The sequence below is a fragment of the Oncorhynchus kisutch genome, linkage group LG4 (assembly GCF_002021735.2).
Source record: "Oncorhynchus kisutch isolate 150728-3 linkage group LG4, Okis_V2, whole genome shotgun sequence".
In the NCBI taxonomy this organism is placed as follows: Eukaryota; Metazoa; Chordata; class Actinopteri; order Salmoniformes; family Salmonidae; genus Oncorhynchus; species Oncorhynchus kisutch.
Window position 1 is genome coordinate 50,658,675 of NC_034177.2, and position 27,442 is coordinate 50,686,116.

Here is a 27,442-nt window from a genome sequence, read left to right on the forward strand (position 1 = left end):
CTATGCTGTATATTGTAGCTGTCGCGTTTCAGTAGCAGTCTATGGCTACTTCAACAAGCTGAAACCAAAATCCAATTATAGACCACAAAGGCCAAAGTGTAACATATCAATTAATTGCCTGGCATCATGCTACATGTTGGACCAAAAGGGCCAAATTTGCCTATTGTTGTTGTACTTCATCCAGAAACACAAGAATCTATTACTCCGCTGTTTCCATGGGTTTTATTTGAGATAATTGAGTGAAAACCAATCAAGCCCTTTCCCCCATTGTATCTCCTCCAACACAGCATTAGCCTTGTTTGTTTCAGTAATGTGCTCCCATTTGTCATTCTGTGTGACAAGCACTCCAGCCCAACAACAAACCAAGTCAGTCAACTGGCTGAAAGATGAAAGCCCTGCAGGCCTTTTGGGGCTTTGGCTCGGGGCAGTGTGTTCTAATTGGTCAGACCAGTGTTTGAGCTGTGGAGAAAAGCCAGGTGACTGGTGGACTGGCAACATACAGCTGCTTGGCTCAGGCTGCCCTGGTCATTTGTTTGTCTTCCTGCCTTTGTTTGTGCTAGAGATTTCCTGTGTAAACTCACGCAGCAACAAGATCCTTCTCTTTGGAAGAAGAAGCCCCTCAATTATGTTTGGAATCGTAATACAAATGTATTTTCTTTCTGGCTTGGAGTCTCTCTCTCTCTCTCTCTCTCTACCTCTCTCTCTCTCTCTCTGTGTACAGTACATATCTTGTTCTCTCTCTCCATTTTCTCAGTCAGCACTGTACCAGAACAAAACACAACTTACTGACTGTAATGTCTCGGATGTAATTGCACATCAGACACCCCTTCAGAGAACGTAATGTCATAATGTCAACTCGAGGTTAGCTACATTCTAATTATTTCAAGACATTTCATCAGATAAGCTATGATAGAATACTATATAGTCTGCATTTAACAATCTTGTGTGTCAATCGCACAAAATGGCGTGCGAGCGGAAGCAAAACCATGCCAACACAATAAAATGAATGAAGCGGACCATCTTGACTCAACAGGCTGGGCAACACAGGTCCATGCTCACCCTTCCTGTACAGAGACTGAGTCAACATACAGCCACAAATAAAAAGGAGAGCAAATGGGTAGAAGTCCCTTGTTAAAGACCATACTAGCAAATACCCTACGTAACCCGGCAACCAGAAGCATTCCCACCACCAAGTTAATAACCAAGTGTGCTCATCTACCTTAACTGTCAGATTAGAATAATCAGATGGAGGTTCTAAACCAGGTGAAAACAACCACAGTGCACGGTAACAGCTTGATGTTCTCATCTGTTTATTGTTACGGTATGCACTATGCAATATATAATATAGTTGTACATCATATCTATGAAATATGCAGAGGGGAGATTCAGTGTTGATGAATGCTCCATTCCCACCACCACTGTATCTGGGTCCAGACTGAATCCATTGTTGCAGGCTTGACTTTAAGGCACGATGAAGCTCAGCTATTGTCGTAGCTAGACTCACACCGGAAACTTTCTCTCAATGAATAATGGAAACACACACAGAGAGAGAGAGAGAGAGAGCGATGGAGAGCTCTTTGCTTGAAGGGCAAAGCCTGCCCAGTGACATAGAGAGAGGGAGGGAGTAGCATTGTCACAGAGTTCTTATTGAGGGCTTGTGTCTGAGGCTCAGAGCTCCAATAGGAAGTGTTCCCGAGGAAAACGATATCTTCCTTCTAATTGGACCAGGTTTGCTGGAAAGAGAGAGAGAGAATCATCTCTGCGGGGGACTGCCCTAAAGCTCCCAATCTTGTTAAAAGGATTAAAGATTTAGCCCAATAAAAGTGTTCACTTCTGTTCTGTCACAAAACCCAACAAACACAATACACAGCTGCAATGGAAAGTGTTTTTTTTTCATCAAATGAAATTATGCCTCTCCATAGCGCTGTCCACTCACTGATCAAGTCATTTCAAAACCAGCCGTATATATTGGAACTGCTTAGCTTGGATATGAGTGATTGCAATGGAGCATTTTAGTCCAAGGCTTTATTTGTTTATGTGAAAACCTGTATGTAGCAGTGAAGAAGTCTCGCCGACATTCACACACCGTGAAACACTGCAAACTATGTAATCCATCCTAATGGTTGACAGCCCAGTGATGCTGCGTTGTGAGAGCCTTTTTTTTTTACAACACTGCCATAAATATCGCATTAGATAAGCCAAAGATAAGCATTAAGAGAGGGACAAGATAAATGTTAGGAAAAAGGGTATGACATTCTGATCGAACCCGTCGTAGAGTTTGACATTCTGGTCGAACCCATCGTAGAGCGTTAGGGCAGTTGTAAATCATATGGTATCTTCTTCAGTGACCTTTCTGGAGACAGCATGCATGGCCAAGCAACACAGAACATTAAGAGGATCTGTGTGACTAATTTACAACCTTCACTGGTCGAACTCAACAGTTTCTTAACTTCAAGACACTGTAGAAATAATAGTTATGTGGAACTTGTTCCACTGTTTGTTCATTTACCTCCCAGTCCACACTAAAATACTTTGAACATGGTTGGGTGGAGCTCTTTAGTATGTCTCGCTGTTGTTTTTCAGAGGAAGAGAAATGGGGAAAAGAAACACACAGAGAAAATAGATTTCATTGAAGTGCAATGCCATGGAGAAATAGGCTACACATCCATCTCGTCCAGATGAAATCTGTCAGAGCGATGCCCTCCCGTCATTGAAATCTGCACACTGTGTGTGCACACTGGTCGAGATTGATTGACAGGTTTCGGCTTGCAGAACCTGGTCTCACTTATGATGCTTTCACACGGGCCGAGACGTGACGGTCAGTGGGTCATGACCTGGGTCAAACAATGACGGAGCTCCTTATTCCAATGTTAGGGTCAAAGGTCCTCCAATCAGAATCAACCATTTGTCACACGTATAATACACATCTAGCTTTTAGCTTTGATGTCCCATTTTGGAAAAGCGATGTGGTCACAAAGACCTTAATGCTGACCTAACGTTTGACCTTTTGGGCGTTATTTTAGAGTCAGCCTAGCTCCAGTCATTTTGGTGTATGCTAAGTGATAACAATCAATTATAACATATTGCACGTATGCAGTGCTTTTGCAGATGCTAGTCAACGGGGTGGAGAATGCTGGAAAAGGATGGGCAGTAGTGGGAGTGAGTTCACTTACCAAGAAAGAACTGTCCTGCGGGTTTCATAAGAGAGTGAGGGAGAGAGAGACAGAGAGAGGAAGATTATTTTTTAACTTAATTGCAGGCCAATTCATAGATTAAACGATTTAATCAAATAAACAGCCTACATTTCGAATGACTAACCGTTTATGATATGCAATAACAAACACTCTGGAAGAGTCCCAGTAAATGGAAACAGGGTAAACTCGCGGTTAAACCTTCAATGTTTTCCAGACTACCAAGAATTCCATCCGTTTCTCTCTCTCTCTCTAGAATTGGTGGGGGTTGCTTGTTTAAGCCAATTGGCAGAGAGCAACGCTAATGTCATATCGGTGTTGGTCGTGAGCTGAGATCATTACGAACCGGAGATACGGTGACATTCGTAGGTGAACTTTACAAAGTAGACCCTTCACTCGTTTTGCCTACAACATGCAGTCGCCAACATTTGGACGAATCTAACCGCTCAGTTCGGGACAAGTCTATCGGACAGCGGTGCGCTTTCTGGACATTTCATCCTATGCCAATGCGACGTAACGTGAATCGTTTCTACAACTCAAGGAATATTGGTTCTGAACTCTTTGGGGGTAAGGGTACCATTTATATTGCGTCCTTGTATCAGTGTATTTCAAGTATCAAATGATCGCCTATAGATGGCATAATGGCAACTGTTTTTATATTGCCATTTCGTTGAACTTTTAAGAGCCTGAATTGAGCTCCCCGGTGAAATGTGTTTATTTAATTATTTATCACGAGTAGCATCGCTTTATTAGGCTACTATTCACAAGAACCATTGGGCAATTTTTCCTCTAGAGAAGTGAATTTTCGATCAGATGCTCTATCATATTTAAATGCACTGCTGTTGGCTATGCACGCTTGCCGGGCTTTTTTTTTTAGCAAGGGTCTGAGCGAGGGCTTTCTATATCCTATTTTACATATCAGATATGTCATTCATAATGTTTTCAGAATCCCCATGGTCTGTTAATCATTATGAATGCTTTCCAGAATTGAAATAGCCTAGTCTAACCGCTTAATAAGATCACAAATACTTTCCTTCTCAGCGGTGGTCTTAGGAACAAACCCTTTCTGTATGTACTTGTGGCTATGCGGTCTAAAATATAGTGTGTGTATGTGTCGAGCTTCGAGGTGTGGAGGCCCCCTGGGTTCCAGATGTATGGACTCAGCTGTTGCCTGTCACTTTCGTGACAACTGCTCGGCCAGGCACTGTGACCGCTGCTGCGCTGTCTGTCCGTCTCTCCTCGCGCAATTCCATCCCCGACTCGAAGCGAGCCGCCGTGCGCTCTGCTCAACTAGTGAAGGGAGATTGTGTTCGCGCTCTGTTCACAGTGTCACTTTTCAGTCCTTTTCTGTGGTTTCGTGTGTTTGACATTCTTGGTGGATGGATATACTGTTAAACTAGACTCTCTCAATGAGGGAATGCTGACACACGCACACACTCATCACAATATTTTATGGTAGCCAAAGGCACCAACACATGGACGTTTATGTTGTATTTAATTGACAAAAGCGTTCCTTAAATAATATTTGCTCCCAACGGGAGACAGTCAACATCAACATAAGCCACTAAGCCCTGTATGTATGCTCTCTCTGGAGGCTTGTAGTGTATGGAGCCTAGTGTGGCAATCCCTGGGTTCAGTTTCTGCCAGAGGGAGAGCAGGACGACACACGCACGTGTGGGCAAGCACACTGACATGAACGGACCCAGGCAGACTGGCTTGAAATCTGTCACTGTGACCACAGCTGGTAGGCTGCATGGGGGAAAGAAAAACACAGTTAGCTTTATTGGCCTGGGAAACATGTGTTTACATTGCCCCCCCAAAAAATGAAATAGATAAAAACAAAAGTCAAATGAACCATCAGAAATGAACACTAAACATTACATTCACATACCTTTCAAAATAAGAGAGACATTTCAAATGTCATATTATGGCTATGTACAGTCTCTCGCTCTCTCGATCCATCTGCTGATCCCCTAGCACAGCCCTGTTTAAACCCTGTCAGCTCGGAGAGGTGAGAAAAGACGTACCAGTTCTCACACTTCAGATTGGTGTCTCACAGTGTTATGCATGAGCAGTTTTAACTGAAGGTCTTATTGGACACTTGGTCAGTCAGTGATGGGGTACAATCCATTTGGTGTTGAGTTAGTGTAATCTCTGTCCATGTGAAAGTTATTAGTGAATCTGAGAGCAGAAACATGTGTGTTTAAAACACTATGGCATGCTGTGTGTGTGTGTGTGTATGTATGTGTTTCTTGGGTAAAATAGGGCAGGGAGGGCTCAGAGCAGAAATCAAGGTAGGGGTGTCACCTAGTGGCCAGAAGAGCCACTCACTGCTTTGGTTGGCAGCTTTTTGGTCAGCTCATCAATGGCATTTAACTATGACATAACTACACTGAACAAAAATATGTCTTAGGTCAGTTAGGATCACCAATTTATTTTAAGAATGTGAAATGTCAGAATGACGTCTTGAGATGTTGCTGCAATATATCCACATCATTTTCCCTCCTCATGAAGCCATCTATTTTGTGAAGTGCACCAGTCCCTCCTGCAGCAAAGCACCCCCACAACATGATGCTGCCACCCCCGTGCTTCATGGTTGGGATGGTGTCCTTCTGCTTGCAAGCCTCCCCCTTTTTCCTCCAAACATAACGATGGGCATTATGGAATTTTCCAAGTTGTTTAAAAGGCACAGTGTGTACACTTCTGACCCACTGGAATTGTGATACAGTGAATTATAAGTGAAATAATCTGTCTGTAATCTGTAAAAAATTACTTGTGTCATGCACAAAGTATATGTCCTAACCGACTTGCCAAAACTATAGTTTGTTATTAACAAGACATTTGTGGAGTGGTTGAAAAACAAGTTTTAATGACTCCAACCTAAGTGTATGTAAACCTCCGACTTCAACTGTAACACCATACACCAACGAATGTTGTTGTGATTTCCTGTGATATAATATTCTAAGTTGCTTATATATGAAGTATTCTATACATTTCCTCACAAGCACATCTCTTTAGGCCTAGACTGAACAGCAGGGTTCATTTAGCTGTTTAGATCATCTAGGAGGAGAAATTAAATCTGTAGCAACCAGGCTTGCTTACAATGGTTTGCAGAGGGTGCAAATCCTCTCATGAATATGTCATTATTTATGGAGAAAAGATTAACTAAGAAAAGGCCCAGGAAAGGGTTTCTGGACCAGCCCCAAACGTCTAGTAATGTTTGAATGTCTCATTTTGGAAGATTTAGCTGAATACCATGAATGTATTTATTTTTTCATTTTTCCATCTAATATGAATCAGAATATAATCCAAGAAGGAAAATAAAAGTTTGGGTCTGTTATAAATTCTCATGGACATGGCCTTGGAAACATTGTAGATGCACCATGGCCAACTGAGTGCCAGCTCAATAAATCTTAAGTTTGTAGAATAGATGGTTCTTCATTAGATTTTTATATGCAGCAGTGTATTGTTCAGTCCTCACAGGATCAGGATTGTGTAGTTTATAACCCTGCCTGCTTATTCTCATACGAATACCCCAAATTACAGTATATTAGGCTAGTATAACCAATTCTTAAAGTCGTTGTCAATGCCAGTAGGAGTTGGCTATACAGCACAGACAGATCTGGGACCAGGCTACTCAACTCAAGTAGACCTTTCATCCTGTGAAAGTGACTGGTTCCATAACATTAGTGCTGTGGTGTGCCAGTGCATTAGTGTGTCATCAGCTAGAGGTGTGGAGAACTGAGGACTGATCACAGACATGAATCCAATCTTAGACATAAAGTCAGACACGTCGGCGTGTGTGTGTGCACATGTGTGTGTGTGACAGACCCACAGAAAAGTGTGTTTGTGCACGTTTGTTTGTGTGTGTGTGGGTGCGAGTGTGCTGCTCACGTGTGTGTGCGGCTGACGTCTAGCCGAGTGCGAAAGAGCAGAAATGTAAAGCCCCGGTGCCTGTATGTGTATACGTTTCCTCTGTTGATTTAATACCCCTAGCAGTGAAATGTACACAGAGCTGTGTTTGTGCAGGACTGAATGAATCACCCTCACGTCCATGTAAATCGCTCTCAAGCCAAACACTCTGGCACTGGGCTGGCAGGCTTTTATCCCCAGACAGAGTGTGTGTGTCTGTGTGTGTCTGTGTGTGTGGGCTCGGCCAGCTCTCTGCATGCCTGTCGAATGGCCTAAAAGCAGTAGGGTATTTCCATGTAAAAATCCCCATGAGCACTAACATGTGAAGTTCATAGGTTCATCACATTTGGTGTCAAATGAAATCTGAGAGTCAATATTTGTGAGAAATTGAGCCATATATATATAAGTTGTTCAACCATTTTCCATCCAAAAAATGTGTAATACGCAATGGTTTTGATTTCTGGTAAAACATATGGCAAATTGGTCTTCGATAAACATCTAGCAGAAAACGTCTTAAAAGGTAGAAATACATCAAAACACAATAATGTTGAAGTAAAGACTCTTGCCAGCTAATATCAACATTTACATTTAGCTTGGGAGAAATGATTTGCCATCTTTAAGTTTAATAAATATTGCCTAGTGTCTTGTCATTCTGTTACCAAAACCCCACATATGTTTAAGATATATTCCAAATGTCTCTCCCTCGTGAAGAGAAAGGATATAACGCAAGTTCACAGAAGTAACAAGTAAAGGGAGACCTACCAATTAGTTAGTGTTTTTACTGATAACAATTTGGTTTAGGATTTATTAAATGATTAAAAATGCATCATTCTGTAGCCAAATCATAACGGTTTTCTTTCTCTTTCTGTTGCATGGTGGTCAAAGCAAGAGTGTGAAAACAGTCTGGACAACCCCTCCCTCTCTCTCTCCCTGTCCCTTCTCTATCTCCAGTTCATGTAATCTCTTATTTTGGAAAGAGGGACCATCAACAGGGAAGAGAAAGGAGGTACTAGATAGAGCAGCAATATTTAGATGTTGACTCGCAATTTATTTATTTTAGTCTTAAAAACATTATTAATAAAAAAAAATGGTGCAAAACCTTGTCAAATGTGAAAGAAATGCAGAGGTCCGGACCCCGGTGTCCTCATATGTAGCTACGGCCCTGAGAGAGAGAGAGCGATAGGCTGTGATCTGTGGGGAATAACCCAGTATTTCATGGCCAGACTAGGGAGAGGTGGAAGTCAAACCATGGCAGTCAATACTGCAGAGTGACTGCAGAGCCCGTCGGTGGCCTCGGCCATAAACAGTTTGTGGTAGGATGGCGGGGAGCTGAATGAATTGTGACTTGTTTAAACGCTGGTGGTCCCTACACACACGGTCACTCACAAACTCACTCCATGTAAACTGCTTGAGTTATCATATTTTAGGGCAGTGCAGCCAGAGTGTGCTCGTTCGAAGAGAGGCGATTAAGATACACTATTATCACCGATCTTCTGTAGTAGTTTAATCACAGGTTTGCCTCATGTTTTGTTTGTGCTGAAGATGTTCTACTTTAACTTTGAACTCAAACAGTTACACTAGCACAAGGTCCTCTATAGGAGTTTTATCATAAATGTATGTTGTTTTCTTTGCGTTTCTTTCTCAAACTTTCATCTCCCAACCTGCTAAAGCTAAGGCCATGTGAGATCTGCCTGCCTAAGCTGTGCCCCACATTGAATTGACATGCTTAGCATTTTTGTAAAGTGATTAAAGGTAGTTAGTGATTTAGCACTTCCAGACACAACTCTGTTTATTAGGAGTTGCAGGATGATGTGGGGGGGAAAAAAGAGACCTGGCACACACATTGGAGTTTTATGCCCTACCAGATCTGTGGTGCTCTAACCACACACACAAAGTTTAATGCCCTACCAGATCATCTATTGCTGCTAGAACCACACACCCAGAGTAATTGTGGGTATAAACATCAGACCACCACGATGATGAAAGTCATACTCCAGCCCACACACACATATTTCATTATTTCCCTATACATACTCAAGATGCCCAGCTCTGAGGGTGGAATCTTAACCCTTTGACGCGTACAATCATGTATTTGTGATCATTGTTGAGTGGTCCCTGCAGCGTACGATCTCAAATATGTGATTGGAGCAGTAACAATGGAACGTATGACGCAGCAAAATCTAAAACACCATTGTTGTCTGAACAGCATTTTTATATATTTTGTACCGATGGAAAATAAAGATCTTAACTTTATTCCTCAATTTGACCTTTTATTGTAAAAGATAAAAGCGAACTTCATCATCCAAGCATCACACGGAACACATCCACAGCCAAACTCATTCCATAATCCAATTTAAATAACAAAACATAAGTTAGCGACCTAACAGCGAGACTAGTTTACAATGTACCACATCTCTGTTGAGCACAAGAGACTAATGTAATGTTGTTTAGAAAATAAATGCGTGTCAGCTAAGCTAACAGCAGCTAAATTCTTCATGATGGCAGCCATGTTTGTTTATGTTTGACTTGGCAAAAACTCCCTAGTTCCAGAATGCGATTCACTATAAAACACAAATAAACAAAGTCAAAGATGGCTGCGCTCATTGCCTGAAAATATTAACTTAGTTTTGCCACTTTTTAGCATATTACAAAGCGTCAATGTACTTGCTACATTGTATACAAGAACCGGAGCACATGACTTGACAAGTCGTTTACTGTTTTTGACAAATCACAAAGCAAATACATTTTTTCACCTCGCAGATCATCACACCAAATACAAGCCTGCTGCCTAGCCTAACTGTAGTGCGAAAGATAAACAGGGATGAAAACATTTTAGGGGGGTTTGTGTGTGTGTGTGTGCGTGTGGGGGGGGGGGGGGTAATTTCATTTGTGGGGTTTTTCAAGTCCATAGGGGGTAGAAATGGGGGAAGGTATCAGAGGGGGATATGATGCAGGAAATATTACTATGATGGGGGATTTATCAATAAATGGAGGGCAAACACAGAAGTTTATATGCTAAATAAAAATACAACCCCTGGAAAGGGGGGTCTGAGCTGGCAACCCTGAGGTACCAAAGTTACAATCTGATGCCGCTTTCAAAGAACTGGGAAATCTCCGACTTCAGTGCATTCAAGACAGCTGGCAACTGGAAGAAACGGTCATCCAACTCGGATTCCAACTCGGGAACTATGGTCTCTTTCTACAGCTCTGACTTTCCGACCTGAAGATCATTGACGTCATGATTTTACCAAGTTTCTTTCAGAGTTCACAGTTGTCTTGAAAGCACCATAAGTCATTAGAGTGAACTATCCCTTGTTATAACATCTTTGGTCTGACAGACGCTTACGTGACAACCTGGCCCGCCACAAGAGTCGCTAGTGCGCGATGGGACAAGAACATCCCTGCCGGCCAAACCCTCCCCTAACCCAGATGCCGCTGGGCCAATTGTGCACCGCCCCATGGGTCTCCCGGGTCGCGGCCAGCTGCGACAGAGCCTGGACTCAAACCAGGATCTCTAGTGCCACAGCTAGCACTGTGATGCAGTGCCTTAGACCGCTGCGCTAGTCGGGAGGCCTATCAAAAAAAGCATCTTACACACATCACATATGTGTCCATTTAAAATCTATTCAATAATCGGAATGCATGATTTGTCACCAGAACTTGAAAACATGTGAATAAAACAGTAAATGCATTATGATCCATACATACATATGGTGTACTACAGCAGAAATGACAACACGATATACAGAAAATAAGGCACAAACCCTGATAGGAATACACACAATTTGTAGGGAAAACAACCAGGAAGGCAATGCGGGAGCCAGCCAGAAAATGTGCTGGGGCAAAACGTTGTTCTGTTCTGACTAGAGATGCGCAATGTCTTCATACTTGATCTGGGGAAACACTAGGGAAGTGTTTGGACTCTCATTGAAGAGAGAAGTTTGTCCGGCTCAGTAAAGCCTCAAAAATAAATTGTATGCAACAGTGAAATGGGCTACTTCTTATGTGAATTATTGAGGAGGCGGAACACACCTCAATTCAAACTGTTGTTAGAAAATAAAACTTGTTCGAAAATCATTTCAAATTGACAAGTTAAAACATAGCCTATAGATAATTAGCAGGCAGCTTGCCTTGCTTTAACTTCTTATGGACGGTAGCGTCCCACCTGGCCAACATCTGGTGAAATTGCAAAGTGCTAAATTCAAACTACAGAATTATAAATATTTAACTTTCATAAAATCACAAGTGTAATACATCAAAATAAAGCTTAACTTCTTGTTAATCCAGCCACTGTGTCAGATTTCAAAAAGGCTTTATGGCGAAAGCACACCATGCGATTATCTGAGGACAGCGCCCGCATACAAATGCATGAAAAACATATTTCAACCAGGCAGGTGCGCCACCAAAGTCAGAATTAGCGATATAATAAATGCCTTACCTTTGATGATCTTCTGTTGGCACTCCAAAAGGTCCCAGATACATCACAAATGGTCCTCTTTTTCGATAATGTCCTCCTTTATATCTATAAAAACTCAGTTTAGCTGGGGCGCTTCAGTTAATAATCCACCATAATCCACCAAAATGCATACAAAATGAATCCAAAACGTTACTAATACATTTTTTCAAACAACGTTTATAATCAAACCTTAGGTACACTAATACGTAAATAAACAATACAATTTAAGTCGGAGAATCGTTAGTCTTTACCGGAGAAAAATACCAAAGACCGCACTCTCTTCCACGCGCTTGGAAACACTACAGCCAAATGGGAGCCACCTAGAAAAACGTTACATTTTCTCCAAAAACCAGCCTGAAACTCTTTCTAAAGACGTTTGACATTTAGTGGAAGCCCTAGGAACTGCAATCTGGGAGGATTTCGCCTTATAATAAAAGTGTCAGCCATTGAAAACAGTGGAAGGCTAAAACATTTTTTGGGAGGGATGGTTTGTCCTCAGGGTTTCTCCTGCCATATCAGTTCTGTTCTATACATCATTTTAACAGTTTTAGAAACTTTAGAATGTTTTCTGTCCAAATTAACCAATTATATGCATATCCTTGCTTCTGGGCCTGAGTAACAGGCAGTTTACTTTGGGCACGCTTTTCATCCAGATGTGAAAATACTGCCCTCTACCCAAGAGAGGTTAAGGGCAGGGCTGGTAACTGTCCTGTTGCATAACAATCACATTTTGGAACAGTGAGCGCATTCTGCACATGAAAAAACTCACGTTGGGGCAACGGTATGAGAGATTTGGAACTCACATGTGAAAATGTTAACCTGATATGCGCACACTTAAGTTGATGATAGCATAAATCATGTGTTGATTGCAATGGAGCATTTGCGCATAAACTTAGATGGAAAGTTGGCCCTGTCCAACCTGATCCAGACACAGACTACACACTTAGACAAAACGGTGCTATCTAGAACATTAAATGGTCCTTTGGCTGTCCCTATTTAAATTTGACCTTTATTTAACTAGGCAAGTCAGTTAAGAACTAATTCTTATTTTCAATGAACTGCCTGTTCAGGGGCAGAACGACAGATTTGTACCTTGCCAGCTCGGGGGTTTGAACTTGCAACCTTCCGGTTACGAGTCCAATGCTCTAACCACTAGACTACCCTGCCGCCCCATAGAAGAACACTTTTTGGTTGCAGGTAGAAGAACCCTTTTGGTTCAATGTAGAGATTTTTCTACATAGGGTTCTACATGGAACCCAAAAGGGTTCTCCTATGGGGACAGCCGAAGAACCTTTTTGGAACCCTTTTTTCTAAGAGTGTACTAGCCCCATAGGAGGGCCTGTTTTCCCTTCTCCTCATCTATGGGGTTCTGAGTCTTACGTGGCCATCCTTACAAATCTTGTCTTGATATGTGAGAAGCCTGGGCTTCAGAGGTTATGGGGTTCCTACTAGTAATCACAGTAGCATCACAAGGATAGGAGAGGAGAAAAGAAAACATCACCCTGAGACAGTCATTAAAGAACACAGCTTGTTTACCTGGACCCCAACAGGAAAGTAATCTAGAGCCTTCTGTCCCTGCCGGACCCCTGGCTGGAAGTATGCAAAACACTCTTCCCCTCCCCTGGTCCTTCCTGTGTTTCTCATTCCAGACCCGCCGGCCTGTAGTCCAGCCCCCAATCTGTTGTCATTGTCAGGAGAGGTCATGCCAGGGAGAATTGATGATATGGAAAAGGTCAGGTATTTAATGGATTCTATTGGGTGTGGGGGTTTATACATGCTGCAGTGAATGTATTTTCTGGGATTTACTAGATTACGAGCTCTAGTAGACAATACAATACTTTATCTAGAATTTGGGTGTTATTAGAACTTATGTGAGACATTCATTTTGCCTATAGGCCTAAAGTAAGTGTTGATGTGTCTTCAGTGGCTGGTAACATACATAGTGGTCTGGTCACATTGTCATTATTTAGCTAAAACGCATAACCACAAATGCCAAAAATGGTAAGGCATAGAATGTAATGATATTCAGTAATTCTAAATGGTTCTGAGAAAGAATAATTAGATTAAAGCCCTAAAATGAGCAGACTCAGATAAATTCTCCTTCTTCAAGATTTAAAGCGGCCTCTTCTCATGCATTCCTCCAAGGTCTAATACTGCTACTCATGGGAGATCATCTCTATCTCCTGGTCCAGAGATAATTCTCTAGTGTGATCTTCAAGCACACGCCTGCTGATAGCCTCAAGTGTGTGTGTGTGTGTCTAGCCTCCAGCGCCAGAAGGCCATAGCATGCTTATATAGCCACTTGACATTCACCATTCTCCATGTGAACCTCTGAATTAGATTACAGTCCAGAAGTGTGGTTCACTGATGTGTGTTGCGTGGATAAACAAACATAGAACAGTAGTGACTGAGGAGAGGTTCTCACAGGCCCTGCACGGGAGGAGAAGATGAATGATACAAAGACAGAAAACTGTCCCTTACTTCCTTCCTTAATGTCTTGCATGGTCCCATATCCTCCTGACATAAGTGAGTTCTCTATCTCTCACTGCACATCGATTAAGTAGCTTGCTCTCTCACTTTCTTTCTGTTACGGGTCATTTCCTCCCGAATCAAAGAGCATGACACCATTCAGGGTGTCAGCTGATCCAGGGCGAGAGCGACGGTATAGTCCATCCCCTCCCTGCCTTCCCCTTCAAAGTAGTTGACGGACAGTGAGATGGAACAAGGGAAGGCCTGTGTAAGATCTCGCGCTCTCTCGCTCTCTCTGTGTGAATTATCAATAGCAGCCCATTCAGGGCTCCCTAACACTTGTTGTGGAGCTAACATCTTGCCTTCCAGTTGATCATTTCTGCAGGACATGAATCATCTCATTGCAGTAGGCTTCATCCTCCACGTGTATTTTCCTTTGTGTGCTAACTAGTGTTTACACCCATGTTGTGAGTAGACTTATCTTTTGTCATCTGGTGGAAGTGACTATAAGCCACAGTTGAAGGTGGGCTGGAGGCTAACCTAGAGGTGGGTCAATATTGACGCGAGACTAACCGAGGATGACATACCTAGCAGAGTAAACCCCAGGGCCACAATAGCCCCAGCCAGATGACAAAGAGAGGTTTGTTTGCCCTGCTACGACTTCCATGGCAGCTCCTAGAGTGTAGAAGAGCGAGAGAGAGAGAGAGAGAGAGGAGTTCAAAGAGCTGAGGCTTTGTTTGGTGTGCTCACACTGTCTTCCTGTTCTGACTGTTAGGGTGGTGGCAGTGGCACTAGCTCCAGATGTAGATGTAATGCGTGGGGTGTGTGTGTATGTATGTGTGGTTGTGTGTATGTGCACGCGTGCATTTGCACAACCACAGTACAATCAGCTCAGAAGATGACTCAACAAAGCAAACAACATAATAACATTTGTTGAAGGCAAATGAATAACAGTTTGTTTTTAATCGAATTGCCATTAAAATGTTACGAAATCCTTCAGCATGTGTCCACAAAGCACATTCCCACATGGTAGACCATGTCATTCCTTAAAGTTGATTGAAACGTTTAGATGTCATTAGTGACCTTAGAAGGTAGCCGTTCCAACAATAACACAGAGACGCTGACAGAAGAAAACATACATAGCCGGTGTCCCAAATGGCACCCTATTCCCTACGTAGTTCATTCTAAAGGGGAATAAGGTGCCATTTGGGATGCAGTCATAGTGGCCTGGGTTCTAAGAATAAGAAGCCCCGTGCCATGGGAATGACATGTGTAATCTGTGAGGTGATAAGACAGGGGCTGGTGTCCTGTTTTCCATTCCTCACATAGCCTAGCCTGCACACTGTTAAAGCTGTGCGTTCAGTTTAACCTCCCGGGCCCAGGGCACTATAATGGTTATAGCTTGGCCTCCGTTGGCTATGTCTGTTCCTCTGTAATCTCCCAGAATCTAAATCTTGTGTGCACTAACTAGCTAGCTACACACTTTGAGTCAGCATAATATTTATTTTAACAGTCCGTAATGTTCTTCTGACTCAGGGTTCTGTGGTCTTTCAGCAGACTTCAGAATGGCTCTCTGAATGGATCTCTCTTAAAGCTCAGACACACCGGTAGGATTGTCCAACGTTTGCCTGTCGACCGTACAAAAGTATGTGGACAGCCCTTCAAATTAATGGATTCGGCTATTTCAGTCACACCCGTTGCTGACAGGTCAAGCACACAACCATGCAATCTCAATAGACAAACATTGGCAGTAAATGGTCTTACTGAAGAGCTCAGTGAACTTTCCAATAAGTCAGTTCGTCAAATTACTGCCCTGCTAGAGCTGCCCTGGTCAACTGTAAGTGTTATTATTGTGAAATGGAACTGTCTAGGTGCAACAATGGCTCAGCCGCAAAGTGGTAGGCCACCCAAGCTCACAGAACTGGACCGTCGAGTGCTGAAGCGCGCAGCGCGTATCGTCTGTACTTGATTGCAACACTCACTACCAATTTCCAAACTCCCTCTAGAAGCAACGTCAGCACAATAACTGTTCGCCGAGAGCTTCAAGAAATGGGTTTACATGGCCGAGCAGCCGCACACAAGCCTAAGATCACCACTCACAATGCCAAGCGTCAGCTGGAGTGGTGTAAAGGTTGCCGCCATTGGACTCTGGAGCAGTGGAAACGTGTTCTCTGGAGTGACGAGTCACGCTTCACCATCTGGCAGTCTGACAGAGTAATCTGGGTTTGGTGGATGCCAGGCGAATGCTACCTGCCCGAATGCGTAGTGCCAACTGTAAAGTTTGGTGGATAAGGAATAATGGTTTGGGGCTGTTTGCCATGGTTCAGGCTAGGCCCCTTAGTTCCAGTGAAGGGAAATCTTAACGCTACAACATACAATGACATTCTAGACGATTCTGTGCTTCCAACTTCATGGCAATAGTTTGGGGAAGGCCCTTTCCTGTTCCAGCATGGCAATGCCCCTGTGCACAAAGCGAGGTCCATACAGAAATTGTTTTGTCGAGATCGGTGTGGAATAATTTGACTTGCCTGCACAGGTCCCTGACCTCAACCCCATCGAACAGCTTTGGGATGAATTGGAACACCGACTGCGAGCCAGGCCTAATCGCCCAACATCAATCCCCAACCTCACTAATGCTCTTGTTTTTGAATGGTAGCAAATCCCCACAGCAATGTTCCAACATCTAGTGGAAAGCCTTTCCAGAAGAGTGGAGGCTGTTATGGCAGCAAAGGATGGACCAACTACATATTAATGCCCATGATTTTGAAATGTGATTTTTTTCGACAAGCAGGTGTCTACATACTTTTGGTTATGTAGTGTATCTACGCAAATGTTGCTATTTTGTAGAAAGCCTGTGTTGATACTAGACAGATGGCCACAGCTAGATAACTACCTAGCAAGATGATGAGGAAACCATTTAATTCAGTCTCCATAATCCCATACTGCCAGTGCCAGCCCATAGCCAAATGTTTAACAAGCTAACATTAGCATATTTGCTAGTCAGCACAACATCGCTAGCTAAGGACTGCACTAACTCAGAAGCTAACACAGACAACTGTTTCATGGAAACTAGATAATCCATTGTCATTTAATTATAATGTCAATACTAGCTACAGTGGTTAGCTACCTTGGAGGAAGTATTTAGTGTTGTGTGCATTGCGTTTGTGCTAGCTACCAACCCATAGCCTACAATACATCTGAAATGTTACTGGCTCATCCGTGGATATCACTGGCAGCCGGTCCCATTTAAGATGAGGGAGGACAAATACATTTTTATGAGCATGGCCTTATTTCTATTACAGCATATTCCATTCACCTAGCTCAATGTAACATTGACAGGTTTAGGCTACTACATGATACTAAAATGTTCCCTATAACCCACCACGAGGTTGATACAGCCTAGCCAACGAATGAAAGTTTACAACGCAGGTGCACAGGTCAAGATAAATAAGAGTAATCAAGGTGATAGGCAGTGACATCTAGCTGCTGATCTAGGTTTTAATCATTAGTACAACAGTTGCAAACAAGAGTTTCTATTGGATAAAGCCAGGTATGTTTATCCCCGTTTCGCCCCATTTAATTCCGTTTAAGAAATGTTTTTCAACAGAATCGGCAGAATGATTAGACCCCTGATCGCAAGCAAACACAGAACTAGCCGCCACATATAAACCGCATGATAACTTTGCTCGTTGTATATATATAATTCCTTCTCGCATCTACGCTCTCTCCTCCTCTCACCTTTTCCCTTCACTTGTGGACTTCCGTGCACAATACAACAGCTGTATGTGACCAGGTGAAAAAACCTTACGAAGCCAAACTTTCATACCATGACGTTAACTGTTAAACACAGCCTACATAGTTTTCACCATATTAACGTCATAGTCAACATAGCTAATAGAACTATAGCTTCATAAAAAGCTGCTTCTTTAGGACTGACCCCAATTAGTCGACTGGTCAATATCACTTCCCTATTAAATACATCGCCAGTAGTACATTTACCGTTAATCCCTGTAATTTCTAATCTACAATGTTTGTTTGGTTATGGTAATTTCTGTTAATGCATTCAATATATTATTATTCCAGTCTTACCTTTCTTATTGTCAGAGTGGACACATTATTTGCAATGTTGAGTAAGGACTCACACCTGAGAACGTATAGGCTACCTGGCCAGCGTGCAAATACAGGCACAAATGTGCCCATTTGTGGATCTGATAGTATTTCTGATTGGTATAATGCACCACCACTAATGAACTGTGGAGATTCTCAAAGTTATGTTTTCTTCACCTCAAAAAGCAAGCAACAAAGTCTGTTTTTACATCTGTTGAGAATGACAATAGTTCCTCGATGTATTTGAAAAATCTTTCCAGCTCTCTTCCTTTCGATAACAATTCAGTGTGAAAGTGAAAGATGTCATGCTCTGATCCAGTGGAAACGTCATAAAATAGGCCTACCTGATTTACTTATCAGTGCTTGACTTGGACTGAAATAGGTTCCAGTACTCATTTTGGGTGCTGCTACTGTTTATATTTAGGTGCAGGAGCTCCACAATACTTTTGAGCTAATATTCTATAAGAGGAACAGGAGCTTAAGCAGTAGAACATTTTAGGTGCTGGTACTCAGCTCAGGTGAGCTCCTGCCCAAGTCAAGCACTGCTTCTTATCCCTTGCACAAATAGCCTACAGCTGTGTCTGTCCCGAGCTCACTGGCACAGGAAACTCTGAGGGCCTAGAATATTTAATACAATGTTGCAAGTTCCCCAGCAGAAACTTCACTTCAGGCTGGACCCAAGTTAATAGTTGATCAAATGTTTCAAGTTTGTTGCAGACATGCCATACGCATGTGATTTGTAGGATTTTAAAAAATCAGGATATTATCGACCTGCAGGCTGCAATGTTTTTATTTGTTGGCTTTATGTAGGCTATTTTTTACATAGTTGGCAATGGCAATAGAAGTAACTTTTAAGGTTTGAATCATTTTCATTTAGATTTGGATAGAATCTTGATTATCTACATGACAATGATTTTGAGATATGAAGACATTATTATAAATTAAATTAAAATGTTCCATGAAAATGTGCATATGAAAACCATAACTGGCACACAGATCAGTAGAAATGGCAAGATAAATTGGCATTCCACATGAGAAAGGTTGAGACTACTGTAATCTATCACTGGCAACTTCTGGAGAGTAATTGCAGAATCTGCAAAAGCCAGCAGGAGTGTTTTTCTTCAGGTCTCTGATCTAGATCTCTGGCTCCCTCTTGAGTCATTTGTGTGTTATTTCATCAAACCGTAAGCTTGAAGCATCAGACAAGCTCAATACATATAGTTGATTTCATTAAAACACGTAGGGTGTGTCTATATATGGAAATTGATCGAAAGAGTAGACAACTTTCGGTCGAACAAGATTTTTTTTAGTCGGGGACCGCCCTAAACCAACTACAATCATGCAGTACAGTGTACAGCAAGCAGTTTAGCAGTTACACCGACGGGCCCCGATGGCAATAAATTAATAAAACCAAAAGCTTATCTTACTTGGAAGAGTTCCAGTGTTGGATAGCCATAGCCAGCTAGCTAACATAGCATCCCTCTCTGTTTAAACCAGGTGTTTGAGTATTCTAAACTAGCTAGCTGCATTCTGTAGCTAAGTAAGTGAAAATAAAAGTTAGAAAAATACTCATACTATGAAATATAGCTCTCTCTCTCTCTCTCTCTTGCTTCTCCTTAATTTGGGAATAAATGAATTTGTTCAAATCTGTTCAACTATTGTCTTTCTCTCTCTTTGATGTTATGATTTTTCAAAACCGATACCGATTATTGTAGGACCAAAAAAGCCGATACCGATTAATCGGACGATTTAAAAAAAATAAAAGTATTTGTAATAATGACAATTACAACAGTACTGAATGAATACTTATTTGAACTTAATATAATACATCAATGAAATCAATTTAGCCTCAAATAAATAATGAAACACGTTCAATTTGGTTTAAATAATGCAAAAACAAAGTGTTGGAGAAGAAAGTAAAAGTGCAATATGTGCCATGTAAGAAAGCTAACGTTTAAGTTCCTTGATCAGAACATGAGAACATGAAAGCTGGTGGTTCCTTTTAACATGAGTCTTCAATATTCCCAGGTAAGAAGTTTTAGGTTGTAGTTATTATAGGAATTATAGGACTTTTTCTCTCGATACCATTTGTATTTCATTAACCTTTGACTACTGGATGTTCTTATAGGCACTTTAGTATTGCCAATGTAACAGTATAGCTTCCGTCCCTCTCCTCGCCCCTACCTGGGCTCGAACCAGGAACACATCGACAACAGCCACCCTCGAAGCAGCGTTACCCATGCAGAGCAGGGGGAACAACCACTCCAAGTCTCAGAGCGAGTGACGAAACCCTATTAGCGCGCACCCAGCTAACTAGCTAGCCATTTCACATCGGTTACACCAGTCTAATCTCGGGAGTTGATAGGCTTGAAGTCATAAACAGTGCAATGATTGACGCACAACGAAGAGCTGCTGGCAAAACGCACGAAAGTGCTGTTTGAATGAATGCTTACGAGCTTGCTGCTGCCTACCACCGCTCAGTTAGACTGCTCTATCAAATCATAGACTTAGTTATAACATAATAACACACAGAAATACGAGCTTTAGGTCATTAATATGGTCGAATCCGGAAACTATCATCTCAAAAACACGACGTTTATTCTTTCAGTGATACGGAACCGTTCCGTATTTTATCTAAGGGGTGGCATCCATTAGTCTAAATATTCCTGTTACATTGCACAACCTTCAATGTTATGTCATATTACGTAAAATTCTGGCAAATTAGGCGGCCAAAACTGTTGCATATACACTGACTCTGCGTGCAATGAACGCAAGAGAAGTGACACAATTTCACCTGGTTAATATTGCCTGCTAACCTGGATTTCTTTTAGCTAAATATGAAGGTTTAAAAATATATACTTCTGTGTATTGATTTTAAGAAAGGCATTGATGTTCATGGTTATGTACACATTGGAGCAACGATACGCATCGATTATATGCAATGCAGGACACGCTAGATAAACGAGTAATATCATCAACCATGTGTAGTTAACTAGTGATTATGATTGATTGATTGATTGTTTTTTATAAGATAAGTTTAATGCTAGCTAGCAACTTACCTTGGCTTTACTGCATTCGCGTAACAGGCAGGCTCCTCGTGGAGTACAATGAGAGGCAGGTGGTTAGAGCATTGGACTAGTTAACTGTAAGATTGCAAGATTGAATCCCCCGAGCTGACAAGGTGAAAATCTGTCGTTCTGCTCCTGAACGAGGCAGTTAACCCTAGGCCGTCATTGAATATAAGAGTGTGTTCTTAACTGACTTGCCTAGTTAAATAAAGATTAAATAAAGGTGTAAAAAAAAATACAGATTTCCTATTTCCGATTAATCGGCCATTCTGATTAATCGGTCGACCTCTAGTCATAATTACTGTGTAAGTCTATGGAAGAGGTGAGAACCATGAGCCTCCTAGGTTTTGTATTTTATTTATTTATTTGATTTCACCTTTATTTAACCAGGTAGGCAACAAGTTCTCATTTACAACTGCGACCTGGCCAAGATAAAGCAAAGCAGTTCGACACATACAACAACACAGAGTTACACATGGAGTAAAACAAACATACAGTCAATAATGGGGCGGCAGTGTAGCCTAGTGGTTAGAGCGTTGGGCTAGTAACCGGAAGGTTGCAAGTTCAAATCCCCGAGCTGACAAGGTACAAATCTGTCATTCTGCCCCTGAACAAGGCAGTTAACCCACTGTTCCTAGGCCGTCATTGAAAATAAGAATTTGTTCTTAACTGACTTGCCTGGTTAAATAAAGGTAAAAAAAATAAAAATACAGTAGAAAAATAACTCTATATACAATGTGAGCAAATGAGGTGAGCTAAGGGAGGTAAAGGCAATAAATGGTGGCGAAGTAAATACAATATAGCAATTAAAACACTGGAATGGTAGATTTGACTGTAGATGAGTGTGCAAAGTAGAAATACTGGGGTGACCGGGGTGCAAAGGAGCAAAATAAATAAATAATAAATACAGTAGGGGAAGAGGTAGTTGTTTGGGCTATTTATAGCTGGTCTATGTACAGGTGCAGTGATATGTGAGCTGCTCTGACAGCTGGTGCTTAAAGCTAGTGAGGGAGATAAGTGTTTCCAGTTTCAGAGATTTAGTAGTTCGTTCCAGTCATTGGCAGCAGATAACTGGAAGGAGAGGCGGCCAAAGGAGGCTTTGGGGGTGACAAGTGAGATATACCTGCTGGAACGCGTGCTACGGGTAGGGGCAGCTATGGGCGGGACTTTACCTAGTAGGGTCTTGTAGATGATCTGGAGCCAGTGGATTTGGCGACGAGTATGAAGCGAGGGCCAGCCAACAAGAGTGTGCAGGTCGCAGTGGTGGGTAGTATATGGGCTTTGGTGACAAAATGGATGGCACTGTGATAGACTGCATCCAATTTGTTGAGTGGGGTGTGGGAGGCGATTTTGTAAATGACATCGCCGAAGTCGAGGATCGGTAAGATGGGCAGTTTTACGAGGGTATGTTTGGCAGCATGAGTGAAGGATGCTTTGTTGCAAAATATGAAGCTAATTCTAGATTTTACTTTGGATTGGAGATGTTTTATGTGAGTCTGGAAGGAGAGTTTACAGTCTAACCAGACACCTAGCTATTTGTAATTGTCCACATATTCAGAACCATCCAGAGTCAGAACCATCCAGAGTAGTGATGCTGGACGGGCGGGCAGGTGCAGGCAGCGATCTGTTGAAGAGCATGCATTTAGTTTTACTTGTATTTAAGAGCAATTGGAGGCCACAGAAGGAGTGTTGTATGGCATTGAAGCTCGTCTGGAGGGTTGTTAATACAGTGTCCAAAGAAGGGCCAGAAGTATACAGAATGGTGTCGTCTTCGTAGAGGTGGATCAGAGACTCACCAGCAGCAAGAGCGACATCATTAATATATACAGAGAAGAGAGTCGGTCCAAGAATTGAACCCTGTGGCACCCCATAGAGACTGCCAGAGGCCCGGACAACAGGCCCTCAGATTTGACACTGAAGTCTGTCGGAGAAGTAGTTGGTGAACCAGGCGAGGCAATAATTTGAGAAACCAAGGCTGTTGACACTGCCGATGAGGATGTGGTGATTGACAGAGTCGAAAGCCTTGGCCAGGTCAAAGAATACACCTGCACAGTATTGTTTCTTATCGATGGCGGTTAAGATATCGTTTAGAACCTTGAGCGTGGCTGAGGTGCACCCATGACCAGCTCTGAAACCAGATTGCATAGCGGAGAAGGTATGGTGGGATTCGAAATAGTCGGTGATCTGTTTGTTAACTTGGCTTTCGAAGACCTTAGAAAGGCAGGGTAGGATAGATATAGGTCTGTAGCAGTTTGGGTCAAGAGTGCCCCCCCCATTTGAAGAGGGGGATTGAAGGTTTTGTATTGAGGAATGTACACAGAGGAGGACAGAAGCTAGCTCTCCTCCGGTTACATCATGGTGCTACCCTACAGAGTGCTGCTGAGGCTATGGTAGACCTTCATTGCAAAATAGTGTTTTTTTATCTATTATTTGATTACATGAACATATTTAGTATAGTGTTATCTAAAAAGGATCACTTTTTTAATGTTTCACTATTTTTATTTTTATTAAATTCTCTGAGGATGGTCTTCCCCTTCTTCTGAGGAGGAGCTTACACTGGTGGATATATACGTAGAACATGTATGTAATTGCTCCCCCATGTGGGGGTTTGTGCTCTCTGATTGGCTCAAAGTCAAGTTGTTGGCCACTGATGAGCATTGCGATTCTACAAGTATAATCGGTAGATCGCTACCGGGTCGGAACACAGCAGGTACCGCTTTTGTTATAGTAAGAGAAGGAACGGCCTCCCCCTGTGATAAGTACCCATCAGCAGTCTATCGGCAGTGAGATTCTTGGTGTGTTTCATGAATTTCCCCTCTGTGGCAACCTCTGACCTCTTCTGTTGTCCACAATGCGACCCCCAGCTACAGACAGGCCTGGACACTGGTCCCCCGAGCCCAGCCCAGGGCCATGGTCAAACATAGCTGTCTACTCAATCAGCGCAAACTGTCTGGTGACGATGGACGTCTCATACTTCACCCCTGGCCCCTGGACAGAAGTCTAATAATGGGGTCTGGGACTTCTATGTCCCCTGAAGCTTAACTCTAGGCTACCTGTGACCGCTAGCTAGCCATCCACATTTAGGGGTGAAGAGGTCAACATCAGAGCCAGGGGAGGAAGGCCATGGGGGCTATGGAAGGAGGAGTATAATTCAGCCTCTTTTCCTTTCCCTTCTTCTTTCTGTTCTGTTTTTTTTTACTACCACCTTAATGAGAATGAAGCATCCTTACTGACTGTGTCAGAGTTCCCTCTGTGCAGTGGTACTGGAGCATGTTAAATTAGCCTGTTATAAAATACTGTAGCTAACAGAGCCAGTGTTCCTCCAGGAATGTTAATGATTGTGTTAAGAATGGCGCCGGAGCTATTATATGGAAGAGTAACACTCCGCCAAGCAAGCAGATGTGGCTAAAATAGCTAAATTCCTATATTCCATCTGAAATAAATACATACAATTTACATAATAAACCCTTTGAACTTACTGATGTCTGGGGGGGACTTTCTGCAGTTTCTAGAGACGTCGCCTTAGCTGCCTCATTATTATTTTCTTCATTAATGCATTGTTATTATTATTTGTTTTTGCGTTGAATAATTTATTTTCTAGCATTGGATGTGAAGGTCATTCTGTCTCATTTTTTCTTGTTAATCATTGAAGCGTGTGTTGGGGAGGGAAGGGTTTTGCACGATGTGCTCCCATGTAGCATGCTGTGTAGATGGAAGGAATAACAGGGCATTATCTGTGTCCTATTTTTGCTGATGATTGTAAAAAATGACAATAAATATGTTGTTAAAAAACAGAATAGCGCCGGAGGGGATGACCGCCGCTTTATGGGCTCCCGACCAATTGTACTATTATGTGTGTTTTTTGCACAGTTTAAAAGAAATGTTGTAACATAATTTATCTGCCATCGTTTCATATAACGGAAAGGAGCTTCTGGACATCAGAACAGCAATTACTCACCTCTAACTGGACAATGATTTTTCTTTAATGTGTTGGGCGCGAAGGAAATACTGCTCTTCCCAAACCAGGCCCATATCCCTGACATTCGTATGAAGAGGAGACGCTGTTACAGAGGTCGAAGAGCCGGATGCCTGGTGAGACTGCATTGACGAGTGGATAATCCGCCTTTACCCTCCAATCTACTGGCGAACGTGTAATAACTGGAAAATAAACTGGATGAGCTCCATTCGAGACTATCCAATCAATGAAAAACAGTAATATCCTATGTTTCACAGAGTCGTGGCTGAACAAGAACATGGATAATATACAGTTAGCAGGGTTTTCTGTGCATCAGCAAGACAGTACAGCAGTCTCCGAGGGTGGTGTGTGTTTCATTGTCAACAACAGCTGGTGCGCAATCTCAAATTTTAAGGAAGCCTCAAGGTTTTGCTCGCCTGAGGTAGAGTACCTCATGATAAGCTGTAGGCCACACTATTTACCAAGAGAGTTTTCATCTATATTCTTTGCAGCTGTCTATTTACCACCACAAATCGATGCTGATCACACTCAATGAGCACACTCAATGAGCTGTATAAGGCCATAAGAAAACAAGAAAATGCTCAACCAGAGGCGGCGCTCCTAGTAGACAGGGACCTTAATGCAGGAAAACAGAAATCCATTTTAAGTTATTTCTACCATCATGTTACATGTGCAACTAGAAAGAAAAAAAATCTAGATCACCTTTACTCCACACACAGAGACGTGTACAAAGCTCTACCTCGCCCTCCCTTTGGCAAATCTGACCATCACTCTATCCTCCTGATTACTACTTTCAAGCAAAACTCAAACAGGAAGTAACAGTGATGCGCTCTATACGGAAGTGGTCAGATGAAGTGGATGCTAAGCAAACAGGGCTGTTTCACTAGCACAGAATGGAATATGTTCCGGGATTCAATCGATGGCATTGAGGAGTAATACCACATGGTCACCGGTTTCATTAATAAGTTCATCGACGACATCGTACCCACCGTACGTACATATCCCAACCAGAAGCCATAGATTTCTGGAAACATCCTCACTAAGCTAAAGACTAGAGCTGCCCAGAGAATGCCAAGAGTGTGTAAAGCTGTCATCAAGACAAAGGGTGGCTACTTTGAAGATCTTCAAATATAAACTATATTTTGATTTGTTTAGCACTTTTTTGGTTACTACATGAGTCCATATCTGTTATTTCATAGTTTGATTATTCTACAATGTAGAAAATAGTAAAAAATAAAGAAAAACCCTGGAATGAGTAGGTGTGTCCAAACTTTTGACTGGTACTGTAGACTAACCCGTACCCCTTCCCATTGACTCGGTACTTGTATATAGCCTCGTTATTGTTATTTTATTGTGTTACTATTTTACTTGTAGTTTATTTAGCACATTTTTCTTACTTACTTTTTTTTAATACACCTGTTATATTCAGCATGTGACAAATGCAATTTTATTGTATTTTATTTGTGCGTTAGATGGGATCCCTGACTGTGCTGAGAGAAGAAGTGTTTAACTGTTTCACTCAAGAGTATTGTCGAATGCCATAGTTTGCCTTTTGAAGGCCTTGTGGGTCGTCGGGGAAACGTTTCCATGTGTGGGAAGGAAGGGAATGGATTTGAGTTATTTATTTCATGGCCTCCTTCGTTACAACAACTAGCCACGGAGCGCTCACACCCTGGCGGGTTCAACTAGGCGGTCCAGAAAATGTGCCAGTTTAGCTTTGGGCTAGAAACGAACAGGAAATGGTTTCCCTCCTCCTTGGTGTGTGGTGTGTGTGTGTGTGTCCCTCACCATGCAAGTGGATAAAGTGTTTAACTCTGAGGAGAGCTGGAGGGAAAAGTAAGTCCCAGATGTGTTTAGTTGCATTTTTTTTGGTGTCTTTTTGTGTGTCAAAATGTTGCGGGTGGTGTATCCTTCTGACGCTGAGTTCAGCTAGAAGCCTGGTCAGAGGTTAGAGGTCATTCTCAGAGAGCAGGAGTCACATCCTGAACCTGGATGTTGACCTACTGAGTGCTGTTCCAACAGGAACAGAAGCAGGAAAATTAAAAGTTGTCTCTCAGATACGGAAAGAAATAGCCTTTTTCAAAAGAAAGACATTCGAATTGAACAAAGTTTCAAGTTCACTTGCTATGTGTAATACTGTATACATTTTTACTCACCAGAGTTCTCAGAAACTCACCAGAGATCTCAGCTTAACCTTAACCAAACTGTTGAACTGTCATTTTAAAGTTAACAAGAGCAGGACCACACATGACAGGCTTTGTTC

General features: G+C 42.2%; 1 protein-coding gene across 1 annotated transcript in view; it reads left to right on the forward strand.

The window, feature by feature from the left end:
* The first annotated feature begins 3,380 nt into the window (after positions 1-3,380).
* LOC109889646 (prickle-like protein 1) overlaps positions 3,381-27,442 on the forward strand; it is a 50,374-nt gene continuing 26,312 nt past the window's right edge. The window contains exon 1 of the mRNA XM_020481229.2: positions 3,381-3,758. The gene's annotated coding sequence lies outside the window, so the exon portion shown is untranslated. The remainder of the gene's footprint in view (positions 3,759-27,442) is intronic.